The 12846-nt window shown below is 38.8% G+C and overlaps 1 protein-coding gene across 37 annotated transcripts in view; it reads right to left on the bottom strand.

The window, feature by feature from the left end:
* The window catches only part of Adgrl2 (adhesion G protein-coupled receptor L2), a 636611-nt gene that overhangs the window by 492889 nt on the left and 130876 nt on the right, over nt 1-12846 (bottom strand). For all 37 annotated transcript variants that reach the window (XM_060392547.1, XM_060392555.1, XM_060392556.1 and 34 more), the window contains exon 2: nt 2183-2270. The gene's annotated coding sequence lies outside the window, so the exon portion shown is untranslated. The remainder of the gene's footprint in view (nt 1-2182; nt 2271-12846) is intronic.

Here is a 12846-nt window from a genome sequence, read left to right as displayed (position 1 = left end):
TATATAGCCAGAATTAAAACTCCAGGGCTATACACATATACACAAATACACAAATTATACTAGCATGGTTAATCAAGATGATTCTGATTTAATTTAGATCTGATTATAAATTAATATTTATTTATCTATCTATCTATCTATTTATTTATTTATTTATACAGTGTTCTACCTGCACCTGTGCCTGCACACAAGAAGAGGACACCAGATCTCATTATAGATTGTTGTGAACCACCATGTGGTTCCTGGGAATTGAACTTAGGACCTCTGGAAGAATAGTCAGTGCTTTTAACCTCTATCTCTTTAGCCCATAAATTAATTTTTTGATACCTCAGTAGTAATCCACTTATTAAAACTTAAAAGATCAGATTATATGGATTACTAATGAAAATATGTCTAAAGAAAATGATAGCATTTATGATACAGTCTAAGTAAAATAAATGGCATTTTTAACATATATTCGTCTCAATAGTATATGCTATCTTTACTATCATTTTTGGAAATAGGAGGTAATTCATCACTGTGTGTTCTTAAGCATAACATTGGCAAAGGACATTTTAGGGATGAGGAGTGAAGATCCTGAAGTAGTTGGTGTTAAACTTTGCACTGACCTTTGATTGTGGTCCAGGGTTCTAAAAATGGTGCCCCAGCACTCTGTGCTTTGTTAACACCAGTCCCCAAGGGAAAGCAGTTTGGTGAAATCAAGCAACGACTTGGACTTTCCTGGCCTAACAGCATCATGTTTTGATCCCTAGAAGAGGAGGAGGAATGTGCATAGAAACACGGGCGATTGGCGAGTCCACTGGAGAGATGAAGTCATTAGCTGTCCATAGGCTCATTAAACTCTAATGGTGGTCATAATCCTTGCTGTGATTTGGAAGCACTGCCTTCCCTCCCCTGAAAGCCTTTTTGTTTTGCAGTCTCCTTTTCATTCAGCTTCCTGAAATGGTATGCCAATTGACGTTTGCATGTTTCCAAGATGGCAACGAGCCTTCTAATTGCTTCTTCCACTACACTGTGTGCTGGCAGGAATGCACCCACTTTCTGATCACTTGATACCTCCTGTCACCTTAGGGCTCGCCAGCACACATTAAGTGGCAATGGAACACCAATTACCTTCCTTCCTGGTGTTCCTGTGAAAACGTGTTGTAACTCCTTTAAAGAGAGGGATTTGGGAGTTCGGTTTTAATACTTCCCATAGGGTTTGGGAGGGTTTAGCCTGTGGGAGACACTGAGTTGCATCCCCATACCATCAGTAACACCATTACTAAAATTCATTGTATTATTCATGATATGCACAATCATCAATAATAGTAATACTGATAACTACCAGTTTGTGGCTTATAAGAGTTGAGAGACAGAGACAGAGGTGATACAGTACAAGCATTGTAGCTAACCAAGAAATTTCTTGCTTGATATACACCAGCAGTATTTTTAGTGATCTCAGTCTACTGGCTATATTCTCCCACAGCTTGTTAGAAGTGTACTGTTATTTCTTTCATTTTGTAGGTGCGAAACCTGAAACCCATAGATAATGGCAGAAGCCCCATTTGGATCATTAAAATAGTACACATGTAAATTCAGGTTGGTGCTAAAGCCTAGTATTTTAGTTGTTATAGGTAGAGCCAAAGACTGTCTGGAAGAGTGGTAGGAATTATTACTCTTAACCAAGAAAGCAACAGAGTGGTAAACAGTGAGTTAGACACATGAAACATTCTATTATAAAGGTCTCCATCCCACCTTACTTTATAAGCAGCATCCTCTAGAAAAGCCTTCACCCCCTCCTACTTCATCAACCAGCATCCTTGGCAGAAGAAGCCCAACTGGGATGCATTATTCCTTTACAAAGAAATGCATCCTGGTGGCTTCTTGCTCCATGATAGTCTAATTCATCTCTTCCTAACTGTGACATGTGATGCCCACTCACATTCTAAGTATTCTACCATCACAAGAATACTTTTGCAATGCCAGGGAAGGTAGGCAGCCAGCTGGCAGGAGCATACAGCAACCCACCAGAAGCCATGCATTCAGTGACTCACATTTTCATCTCTACCCAGGACCACAATTTTACCCTGAAATAAGGGCTCATTGAATGTCACAACTTAGCAAATCACCCACAAGCAAAGCAGGACAGTTGTATATATGATTGAGTTCACACCACAGATAGAACCATAATGTGACTTACTTTGAAATTCATGGTTTGTCTTTAGAAACTATGTAGGCTCCATAGTCCCCGAAATGAATTGTGGAGTTTAGAGGAAGTGGCCTGTCACCTAGAAGAAAAACAAAACATTCAGTGTCTCAAATTCAGCATGAAAGGACTGAAGATGCTCTAATCTGCATGTTAAATGTTTTGCTTCAGAGTCTAGGGATGAGGGTAGTGGCTAACACGGAGAGCGAAACTAGGAGGAAGGACGTTTGTATCCAGCTTTTGAGGAATCAGCTCAGATGAAGAGAGCATAGGCTACAAATGATTCCTGGAAATGAACAATGTAACCAGACTCAGGAAGGAGGAGCCTGCTGGCACCCACCAGGGAAGAGAGGTTAATGAGAAGATCAATTTCAGTCTTAGGCAGCCATTGATACCACCTGCTCATCTTAAACACACAAACACAGGCCAGAAATCAGAAAGCCGACACCATGCTGCAAAAGCCCTCTCTACAGTGACAGGAAGACCTGGGCCCAACTCTGACCTGGGAATCTGGGCATCTGCTTCTCCAGCAAATGAAGATGTAAGGCGGAATCAGGGAGGGCAGGGAATGAAGGAGCTAGGTAAAGTGGAGGTCAACTAGGACTCAAGGAACAGTTGACACACTGGGGAAGTTTCTTTCTTCTGAAATAATTCCACCCCCTCACATCCAAGGCAGCGAGTCTTTAAAACTACACAGATAACATACAGATGTTGTTTGCTGGTTTTACTGATTTTGAGAATCACAGACTCCTTAGGTGTTGACTACTCTTCCTTCAAGCATAAAGAAAGGCTCACATGTCTGTTTGGGTTGTCAGCTGCCAATGGCCAAGAGTCAAATTAACTCCATGGAATTTGCAAAAAGCCAATCCCCCTCACCCACGGAAGGAAGGAAGAATTTCCCTGTACTTTGGCAGTTGTTCTTATCCTGCAGTAGCTACTATCTGCTTCTCTCAGCCTCTCTAACCACAGTAGAGACCTTTCAATGTTTTCTTAACCCCTGACACTCAGGGGAATCTATAGACGCCTAAGGGGAGATCATCAAAGCCTCTCACTTATGCAGTAAATGAATATTCATGGCTTGATTTTTTTTTTCTATTTTGGGGCAAAGGTCTCCTTAGGTAGCAAGCTGCCCATCAACACTGTATCAGTTGCTAAACTGTTGAGATTAAAGGTGTATCCCGTCATGCTTCCCTCTCAACTTCATCTTTCTCTCTGACCTTCCTCTAAGAGACATGCACTTTTAGTAGCTATGGTTGGTTGAAAAGTCACCAAGGAATGTCCTTCTGTATGTATGCTTTTCGCACTGTTATTCTAGTGTGAATTATCTTGTCAGTGGTAACATGTTAACTTGGAAGGGAAAAGGTAAAGTAAGTTGGTTACCTTGCTTGGAGTTCTGGGATGGCAGGCTGTTAGCTAATTATGGCTCTTCTGCTCCTTTCTGTCTCTGAGAGCCAAAGTATCATGTGTAGGTTCTGAATACTTAAAATTCATTCCTAATTAAGCAATGTGTAGATGGATGGATTTTCTATCAAGTGAGTCTCAAGTCTGTAGCAGAAAATGAAGCAGCATTTCTGGTCTGAGACAGAAATGAGGTTAATCAAGATGCTGCGTGAGAATCTGCTTTCTAATAAAAAGTTTTCCTTAGCAGTTTTCTAAAGCACAGGATTCCAAGATGGGCTCACCTTTTATATACTTTATTTTAATATCTGTGGTGCTGAGAAACCAGTCCAGGACCTCACACTTGTTAAGTAGGTTTTCTACCAGTCAGCTCTAGTACCATCTTTCCATTTATAGAATTTGAGGTTATTTATTGAATTTAATCATAATAGTTTATACATCTCTTATTCTGTGTTTCATGTAAAAATTAATTGAGAAGGAATAAGAAAGTAAGCTTTCAGGGATCAGAAATTTTGAGATTTCAACATTCATATTATACTTCTGACATGAATTGAAGAGATACATAAACACTTTCTGGATGTGAACACAGATAGAATCAGGTACATGTATGAAGCCAGATGGTTTGACCGTAGAACAGTGTGGCTAAGAGGGACTGGGAATGTAGCTCAGTTTGTAGAGTTCTTGACTAGCATGCACAAGGTCCCTAGTTCAATCCTTACCATCAACTCTGCATAGAATGGCTCATATTGCTAAATGCTGATAATCTTGGCACTTGGAAGGTTAAATCAGTTGTATCAGAAGTTCAGGGTCATATTCAGTGTTACATGTGAGTCTGAGGGTAGCCCCAGGAACATGCATTGCGAGCTTGTGCTCATATAACAATAATTAACAAAATAAAGTAAAATGAGCTATTTTGAAGAAAGTTGTTCATTAGGATTTTCCCCCAAATTATAATTTTTTCAATAAGGTTTGCCACAAACTCCCAAATTCATAATCCTCCTGCCTCAGCCTCCCAGGTAGCTGAGATTACAAGTACATGGCTCCTGCTTTCTTCAGATTTTGAAACTACTTTCTCTTTTAAAATTTCCAAGTTCCAAACAATAGAATTTTAAGAAATTAAGTCTAATCAAGCTAACTCCTTGTTTCATGTAGTGCTAGTATCTGTATATAAAAATATAAGACCAACACTCTAAACCCTAGTAAGAAATGGTGTCCTTGAAACTGTGATGTAGAGGAGAATGTTTCAACAAGATACAAGAAGCAGTAACTTGCCAATAACACTAAAGCAACATTTTCATCTGCCAAATGCAAATGAGCATAATTCCGAGTAAACAGAGAGAAGAGTACACAATTCACAAAAAGCTCAAGAAATAAAATACTATCCATGTACAGGGGGAAGCACATCTCTGGCGTTCTCTCATCTGGAGTAGAGGCAAAGGAAAAGACTAACAGAACAGGGGACCTGCAGGTTGCCGTGCAGCCAAACAAGACATTTTTAACTTCCAAAGGTTTAAGCAAACTTCTTTGCCTTAAATGTGCACATTTCTTTTCCCTGTCCCCCTGCCTGGACTGTGGTGGTAATCTCCTGCCTGTCTGTAGCATCCCCCGAGGAGCAGGTGCAATTATTGAGGTCAGCCCACTACACTCTACCATCGTATATGACGCAGCCCTGGGAAGCTTTTGCTATTACCAGGAACATTGTCATTTTTCTAATTAAAACAACTCTTAGAGTATTCTTAGCTGACTGGAATATTCATAGAAGGGAGTTTGCCCTCTTAATTGGGGGCTTGGCTCTAGGATGGGGACATTAACCAGTAGGCAATCAGTTGGGAACAAGGAAGATGTTTGAGCAGGGAGTGAATGAGCCAGAAATCCAATTTTGGCACATGAAGTATCTGCAGTCAAGATCAGAGCAAGGACAGAAGATGAATTTAGACAACAATTAACTCAGCCAATGATTTTAGCAAAGTTTAAAATGTTTTATTCTGAATAGCAGCATGTCATATTAGTGGTATAGCATAACTGTCCCATATGAACGAAGCCTTGAATAGGACGGAGTATGAGATGGGACAACAATCTCTTGGGTGATGCAGATGCAGAAGTTAAGAAGTTGGTGAAGGTCAGTTCTCTCTTGTCAGGAAGATGCTAGCGATGTCACACTAAACAGAGACTGTGTGGTGGGAGCTGCTTAGTCTGGGAGAACCGTTCCTGGGATGTTTAAGCTGAGTCTAAAGCTGGGAAGCCTGGCTGGTGAGCTATTGCAGTCCAGACAAGACGGTGATTAATGAGGACCTGGGTGAGGTGGCAGCAGTGGGAAATAAAAGGAAGCAAAAGATGCAGGAGGTGTTTCAGAGACAATCAGTAGGAGTCAGCGAGTGCTGAGATGAGCAGTCGGGGGAAAGGAGTAGACATAGATAAATTAGAAACATGGTCCCTCACAGAAGAAACTGGGAGGCCACTGGCAAAACTACAGATGTCCGGAGGACCAAACTGCTGTGGTGAGGTGATAAGGAACATAGGTGTGGTCCTTTCTGTTTGCCGGGTTAGAAAGTCTCATGGTACAAAAGCAAAGAGCCATAACCGCAAGGTCATAAATTAAGGATGAAACAAGAAGGAAGGAGCTCACCGTCTTTCTGATTGATGAGTTGGTGAAAGCTAGGATAGTCTAAAATCATCAAAACTAAAGTAGATAGTACATAGAAGTGGGGATTCCAGGACAGGAGATAATTAGAGGGCAGCCCAGTTATAGGTGAGGAAAGCAGGGCTGGTAGCAAGCAAGTAACAATCTGTGATCTTTTCATTACTGTAAACTTTTAGTATGAGTTAATTTACTTAATTTTCATGATTACCCATAGAAAATTGATTTTGTTATAAACTTTACTGCAAACATTTGAAACTGGAAGGACAGAAAGTTTGAAAAGGCCACACCTTAGGCACAGCAGGGGCAAACTTCAGGTTTAAATCTGCCTGAGAACTCCTGTCCTTTACAAGTGTGCCTGTGGAGCCAACAGGAGATTATTTGTCTACTTTGCAGCTCTGTCCATTGAACCCAGGGCCTCAAACATTCTGAGTAAGTACTCTACCACTGAGTTGTACACTCAGCCGAGAATGCGTGAGCTTTCAAAAAGGAACTGCTCTTAACAAAACAAAATATCCCACATATTATATTTTCATACTCTCTCTAGTAAAGTGAATGTCCCCAGTCATAGTGCTAAAGGCTGTAGTAACAGGCCTAAGAAACAGAGGTGGATGGGGAAGTTTTAATAGTATTCAAACAGCAGCATGCAAAATAAGTATATTCCATTTTCAACAGTGTAGAAGAGTCTGTCAAGTTTATAGGAGGGGCCCTGGCCTTTCTTAAGGCGGGAAGGGAGATGCTATCAGTGAAATCTGCCCGACCTTGGGAAAGCAATTTTCGTACAGAGACTGTTTTAGTTAGGATTCCTATTGCTGTGATAAAACACCATGACCCAAAGCAAGTAGGGAAGAAAGGGATTTATTTTACTCACAATTCCATATTATACTTCATCATCAAAGGAAGTCAGGACAGCAACTCAAACAGGACAGGAACCTGGAGGCAGGAGCTGAGGCAGAAGCCATGGAGGGGTGCTTCCTGGCTTGCCCCTCATGGGTCCTCTCAGTCTGTTTTCTTATGGAACCTAGGATCACCAGCCTAGTGATGGCACCACCCTTAATGGACTGGGACCTCTCCCATCAATCTCCATATAAGAAAATGTCTTACAGGCTTACTTGCCTGTAGCATGATTTTATGGAGGCATTTTCTAAGGATCCAGACTCTCAGATGACTTTAGCATGGGTCAATTTGACATAAAACTATCCAGCACAGAGAACTGCAGGGTTTTTTAAAACTTGTGATCTTGTTTCACCAAAGAAAATTTTATGCCATCTGGGACATATAGATATATAAAATAGAAATGCAAACTAGGGGTATAGCTCAGTAGTAGAGAGCTTGCCTTAGCATATGCTAGATCCTGTGTTCAATCTCCAGTCCAAATAAAACAATAAAAACTAAAATGAAAGCATGTATGCAAATCAAATATTTGCTGATAAGAAATCATAAAAATGTTGTATAAAATGCTTTCATATAGAAATAATTTCATCACGTAGTAAGGCCAAAGCAAGTTAGGACACTAATGAGATGGATGAGCTTATGTGTATTTGTACACAAACTTAAATCATGGCTGTGTATCTGACATGGTAGGACACAGAGCAGCTTCAGTGTTTTCCAGATTCAGTACTGTGGTTTTGCAGTTGGCAAGTCAGAGCCACACAATGCTGGGACACTTCTTTAATCTTAGCACCTGGCAGTCAGAGGAAGGTAGAATTCTGAGTTTGAGACCAGCCTGGTCTACAGAGTGAGTTCTAGGATAGCCAACGCTACATAGAGCAATACAGTCTCATATACCAAAACCAAACCAAACCAAGCCAAACAAACAAAAACCTGAAGTTAGCAGTCAAACAGCATTTTAAAAATCAAATATTGTGACACAATCCCTAGATAAATTAATCAATAACAGTAAGGAATAGCCATAAAAAAATGAAAAGTTCTAGTTTTTCATAGGTAAACCAGTATAGTTCTATTAAGAGCAGAAAACTGTATGGACCCAAGCAAACATTCAAGAACATAGCATACTTTTGTCTCTTAAGCACTATCGTGGTCAGGGTTACTACTGCTGTGATGAAATACCATGACCAAAAGCAAATTAGGGAGCTGTGATGGTTATTCTTGGTTGTCAGCTTGCCTATATATGGGATTAACTAAAACCCAAATGGCTAGACACACCCAGGAGGGATTTTTTTTTCTTATTTAAATCATTTGAATTGGGAAGAGGCACTTCTAATCCGATCACTGAGGCGGGTAGATGAACCTTTAACCCCAATCTTTTGAGATGGAAAAATCTGCCTTTAATCTGGACCACACCTTCTGCCCTCAGTTTAAATAAAGGACATGGAAGAAGGAAGCTCAGGATCTCTTTATTTGTTTTGCTTGCCTTTGCTTTTCTTAGCAAACCCATTCCCTCACTGGCATTAGAGACTATATCTTTGGGTTTCTGGCATATACTGAAGACCAGCCGAGACATCCAGACTCATTGATTGAAAAACTACTGGATTCTTGGACCTTACTTCATAGGCAGCCATTGTTAGATTAGCTGCACAGCAGCCTGTAAGCCATTTTAATAAATTCCATATATCCACATATCTGTGTATACTTATATCCATCTATGAGATTTATGAGAGAGAGATTCATTGTATAATTTATGTTCAGATTTCCTGGAAATGGCAACTATCAGGGAACAGCAGCTTCTGCCTGTTAAAGCCCAGCTTCAGAGACCTGCAGGCTTGGTCTTCCTTGGTCCATCCATGTTCAACCTTTCCCTGATGCTCCAAGCACCATCTTCTGGAGCCACTTCATTTCCCAGGCTACATCTCTACCTGTATTCTCTGAGACAGGCAACAATCAGGGAGAGCAGCAGAGACCAATATACATCAGAGACAAACAGCATCTGGCATGCCCCATATCCTAGTCCCCATTCCCACCTGGAATTCCAGAGATTGGCAGCCATCAGAGAGTACCAGTTCTCCTTGTAAACCTGGAGATCTGCTAACACCCCAGAAAGTCAAAGGACTACTGCCATCTGGAACCACCATGTAATCCTACAATCCTAGAGGCCAACTACCATCATACACCACCAGGTTTGCTAACACCAGGGCCAAACACATGGCTGGAGGACAGCATTAAGAACACAATCAACAAAATCCAGGGCTATATGATACCACCAGAAACCATCTGTTCTACCATTGCAAGCCCTGGAGATATTATCACACTTGAAGCAAGAAATAGTTTTATCTTAAATCTGACATTATGAAAATGGTAGAGGCCTTGAAACATAAAAATAAATCCCTCAAAGAAATATAGGAAAATAAAATCAAACAGGAAAAGGAATAAATAGAACTGTTCAAGACCTAAAAATGGAAATAAAGCAAACACAATTTAAGGCAATTATGATGAAAAGCCTAGGGAAGAGACATAAGCCTAGGGATGAAAGCCTAGGGAACTACAGACATAAGTATCACCAACAGAATCCAATAAATGGGAGAATCTCAGATATAAAAGATACAGTTGAAGAAATTGATACATCAGTCAAAAAAAATGTTAACTTTAAAAATTTCCTCACACAAAACATCCAAGAAATCTGTGAAACTATGAAAAGATCAAACCTATGAATAAGAGAAATAGAAGAAGGAGAAGACTCTCTGCTCCAAGTCCTAGATAATATCTTTAACAAAATCATAAAAGAAAACTTTCCCAACCTAAAGAAAGAGATGCCTGTAAACATACAAGAAGTTTACAGAACACCAAATAGATTGGACCAGAAAAAATATCCTCCTGCCATATAATAATCAAAACACTAAATGTACAGAACAAACAATATTAAAAACTTCAAGAGATTAAGGTCAAATTATATGTTAAGGCAGACCTACCAGACTTATACCTGACTTCTTACAAGAAACTATAAAAGCCAGAAGGGCCTGGGCAGATACCTAACAGATACTACAGGCACCACAGATGTCAGCCCCAACTACTATACCCAGTAAAATTTCTAATCACCATAGAGGGAGAAAACTAGATATTCCGTGACCAAAACAAAAACAAAACAAACAAAAAAGTAACTAACCACAAATCCAGCCCTACAGAAGATATTAGAAAGAAAACACCAACCCAAGGAGGCTAACTACACCCAAGAAATAAATAACTCCACATTAGCAAAATCAAAAGAAAGAAAGCACCACATACGCACACACTCCACTGCCACCAACATCAAAATAGCAGGAATTAACAACCACTGGTCATTAACATCTCTCAACATAAATGGCCTCGACTCCCCAATAAAAAGGTACAGGTTAACAGAATGAGTGTGAAAACAGGATCCATCAATCTACTGCATACGAGAAACATACCTCAACAATAAAGATAGACATTACCTCAGAGGAAAATGCTGGAAAAAGGTTTTCAAAGCAAATGAATCCAAGAAGTGTAGCCATTCTAGTATCTAATAAAATAGACTTTCAACCAAAATTAATAAAAAAAAAATGGGGAAGTTCACTTCATACTCATCAAAGGAAATTTCCACCACAATGATATCTCAATTCTGAACATCTCTGCCCCAAATACAAGGGCACCCACATTCGTAAAAGAAACATTACTAAAGTTTAATTCACACAACAAACCCCACACAATAATAGTGAGAGACTTGAATACTCCTCTTTCACCAATGAATAGATCATCAAGATAGAAACTAAACAAAAAATAATGAAAATAACAGACAACATGAATCAAATGGACCTAACAGATATCTATACAACACTTCATCCAAACACAACAGAATACACCTTCTCAGCACCTCACAGAACCTTCCCCAAAATTGACCATATACTTGGTCACAAAACAAGTGCCAACAGATACAAGAAGATTGAAATAACCCTTTGTATTGTATCAGATCACCATGGTTTAAAGCTGGAACTCTGCAACAACAGAAAACATATTAACACACAGAAATTGAACAAATCCCCACTCAGTGACCACTGGGTGAGGGAAGAAAAAAAAAGAAAGTTAAACATTTCTAGAATGTAGTGTAAATGAAAGGACAACACAAACAAATTTATGGAACACAATAAAAGCAGTGCTAAGGGGAAAATTCTTAGCACTAAGTACTTTTATAAATAAATTGGACAGATCTTATTCTAGTAATTTAAAAGCTCTAGAACAAAAAGAAGTAAACATACACAAGAGGAGTAGACAGCAGGAAATAATCAAACTCACGGCTGAAATCAATAAATTAGAAACAAAGAGAAAAATACAAAGAATCAATGAAACCAAAGCTGATTTTTTTGAAAAAATCAACAAGATAGACAACCCCCTAGCCAAACTATCTAAAAGGCAGAGAGACAATATCCAAATTAATAAAATCAAAAATGAAAGCAAGCATAACAATAAACATTGAGGAAATCCAAAGAATCATTAGGACTTACTTCACAAGCCTATATTCCACAAAATTGAAAAACTTAATAAAAATGGACAATTTTCTTGATAGATTTCTCTTACCAAAACTAAATAAAGATTAGGTAAACAATTTAAACAGTCCTATAACCCCTAAGGAAATAGAAACAGTCATCAAAAGTCTCCCAACCAAAACACCAAAACAAGCAAACAAAAAAACCAAAACAACAACAACAACAAAATGTCTAGGAACAGATAGTTTTAGCTCAGAACTCTACCAGATTTTCAAAGAAGAGCTAATACCAATACTCTTCAAACTATTCCACAAAATAGAAACAGGAAGAACATTCCCAAACTCATTCTATGAAGCTACAGTTATCCTGATACATAAATCACACAAAGACTCAACAAAGAATGAGAATTTCAGACCAATCTCCCTTATGAACATTGATGCAAAAATACTCAATAAAAGACCTGCAAACCAAATCCAACAACACACTGAATATATCATCTACCATGAGCAAGCAGCCTTTATCCGAGGGATGCAGGGATGGCTCAATATATGAAAATCCATTAATGTAATCCATCATATAAACAAACTGAAAAAAATCACATGATCTTCTCATTAGATACAGAAAAAGCCGATGACAAAATCTAGCACCCCTTCATGATAAAATCTTGGAGAGATCAGCGATACAAGGCCCACACCTAAACATAATAAAAGCAATTTACAGTAAGCGGATAGCCAACATCAAATTAAATGGAGAGAAACTCAAAGCAATTCTACTGACTTCAGAGACAAGACAAGGCTCTCTCTGAATATCTTCAATATAGTACTTGAAATCCTAGCTAGAGCAATAAAAAAAAATCTAAAGGTAGAAGAAGTATTACTATTTGTGGATGATATGATAGTATATATAAGTTACCCCAATAATTCTACCAGGGAACTCCTATAGCTGAAAAAAACATTCAGTAAAGTGGCTAGATACAAAATAAACTCAAAAAAAAAAAAGCAAAAAACAAACAAACAAACAAAAACCCCAGTAGCTCTTCCCTATAAAAATGACAAATGGACTAGGAAATTAGAAAAATTAGTCCTTCACAACAGTCACATAAAACATAAAATATCTTGCTGTAACTCTAACCAAGCAATGAAAGACTTATATGAAAAGAACTTCAAGTCTCTGAAGAAAGAAATTAAAGAAGATATCAGAAAATGGAAAGATTTCCCATGCTTGTG

Source organism: Meriones unguiculatus, chromosome 10 (assembly GCF_030254825.1).
Source record: "Meriones unguiculatus strain TT.TT164.6M chromosome 10, Bangor_MerUng_6.1, whole genome shotgun sequence".
NCBI lineage: Eukaryota > Metazoa > Chordata > Mammalia > Rodentia > Muridae > Meriones > Meriones unguiculatus.
The sequence above is the reverse complement of the archived record's forward strand: the minus strand, read 5'-3'. Positions and strand labels throughout refer to the sequence as shown.